Here is a 2,474-nt window from a genome sequence, read left to right as displayed (position 1 = left end):
GTGGTTGTCTGATAGGCCAGGACTCCAACATGGCAATGATACATTATGATGTCTTTCTGCCCCACCCCTTTGAGATACCTGGGATTGGACCATGTATACATACTATGGTCCTATTTAGTAACCTCACCTGTACTGTTAGAAGATCTTGATCTTAGTTTTATTTGTTATTAACTAGTCATGTGTTAATAGGCAAATCAGGCATCTCTCTAAGTATCAATTTCTTCTCTGATTTCCTCTCTGGTCACCTTTACCTAGGGGAATCACACATACTATGCTGGACTGTTCTTTCAGGACGAACTTAACAAGGTGTCGTGACCTATCTATGGAAAAGGTGGGATCTGCAGTTGTACCTGAAACTGATAACATGTGACTTTGTCTTGGTTACTTTGTCTTTCATAAGATATACCATAAGTAGAATCCGCTTCAAAGAATGAATGAATCTTTTTCACTGTATGTCCCTGACCCCATGAACACTGAGCCAATTAATTGAGGGCTGACCATGACAAAGGCCAGGACCTGGTGACTAAACAGACTGTATATATGTAGGGGATGATACATGCTCCCAGAAGCTTAAATAGGATGGCTGAGAAGGTGAGGGCCATGTTGGAATGGCCTCTGAGGAGCCAGAGGCCCATATTGTAAGCAACGTCAATGACCAGTTACTGGAAGCTGACTACACACACTGCAATTCTTTTTTCTTTTTCTTTTTCTATTATTCAATTGCAGTTATTCCAGTCTTTCTCCCATAGCTCTCCTCTGCCCCATCCACACTCCCACCCCTTCTCCCACGCCCATAATCCTTAATCCTGTTAGTAAATTAGGAAGTTAGCAAGACCAAAGCAGGCTTCCTCCTAGATCTGCTGGGATAAAAGGCAGGGAATAGCGTGGAGGTGGGTAGGGCCAGCTTCCTGGCTTCATGGTTTGGGAGGCCAGGGCAAAATGAAAGTGATGAGCCTCTTGTTCAAAAAGTAGGAAAAAGTTGCCATTAAAGTACTAAAATAGTATTATTTTCTTGATTCTTAGGACTTCTCAACTTATCATGGTGTTTTTCATTTGTTATTTAATATTCTAGTGGAAAAAAGCACACAAAAATTTTAAGTTACTGGCAAGAGTTATGTCATTTTAAAAACTGCAATTCCAGTTTTAAACTAAAATATAAGAGCCTTTAATTGTATGTGGACTTTCCAAAGTGATGTATTTAATAGCTCATACACGAATATGTATTATGGTCTCACCAGAAGAGCAGAGACATGCTGCAAAAATAACTCAACTAACCAGTTTTGACTTCTTTAGAGGCAAACCTTCCATTTTTCCCTTCCTTTTTATGTCATGGTGTTTCAGCATAAGTGGTTGACTGATGTTAGCAAGTAACGTAGGTAAGAAAGAACACCATAAGTTTCCTTATTCATATATATTTGTTTATTTTTAATAGATTTTATTTATTTATTTTTAGAGAGAGAGAAAGAGGGGGAGAATCATGAATATGTGGTTATACCTCACAGGCTCGCTACTAAGGACCTGTCCTGCAACCCAGACATGAGCCCTGGTGCCCTGACTGGGAATTGAACTGGTGAACCTTTGCTTTGCAGTCCAACGTTCAACCTACTGAACCACACCAGCCAGAATCATTGTGTTTCTTAGAATGCTATTGACTTTTTTTCTGTGTTGAGAGCAAGTTCTAGTTTGAACATGAAGTGTAATCTTTGGGAGACATCAGTATGAATAGGGAGGCAAGGAATAGTGGATATGCATATTGTGCATATCTCCTCTTTTCCATAGTCCCAGGGGACTTCACTTAGAAAACACAAGTTCAGAGATAATGTTAAGAATTTCAAGACTCCAGCAGCAAGGAATTAAACCAAGTGTGGGATACCAGACAATTGAACTGGTTAAATGTCCATGAAGCTGACCATGGATGTGAGAACAAAAAAATAAATCAAGGTAGTGATTTATCCAAAGAGTCACAATATAAAAATCCAGTAGCCAGAACTTTATTATAGGATCATAATAAAGAAATTGGGTTAATTCAATGTTGAGCCTCTAAAGTCAGGAAAATTCTGCCAGATTAAATGAAGAATTGGTATCAGTGTCGGGGTTATAAAAATTATGGTTTGGAAGTATGTGACATAATTGGATAATCTGATGTATTTCAGCAATGACTTTCACTTCATGAAAGTTTGTGTAATATTTTCCTCTCATTGTGGAATATGAGAGTTGAAAGGGCCACTGATTTTACAAATGAAGAAACTGAGATCTAGTGGGGTAAAATGATTTGACCTGGGTTACAAGCTGGTTAGAATCAGGACTAGAACCTAAATGTCAAGAACCCTAACTCCATGTCCTTTTGAGATTGCCATGGTAGTTCCTTCCATAACTCAAGATGACAAGAGGTCTCTACTGGTAATCCTAAAACAGATTTCCTGTCTATTAAAACAATGAGAAGACAGTAGAGAGAAAATACACAGTTTTAGCTT

The sequence above is a fragment of the Sturnira hondurensis genome, unplaced genomic scaffold (assembly GCF_014824575.4).
Source record: "Sturnira hondurensis isolate 20B ecotype Veracruz unplaced genomic scaffold, ASM1482457v3 Scaffold0023817, whole genome shotgun sequence".
Taxonomy (NCBI): domain Eukaryota; kingdom Metazoa; phylum Chordata; class Mammalia; order Chiroptera; family Phyllostomidae; genus Sturnira; species Sturnira hondurensis.
The sequence above is the reverse complement of the archived record's forward strand: the minus strand, read 5'-3'. Positions refer to the sequence as shown.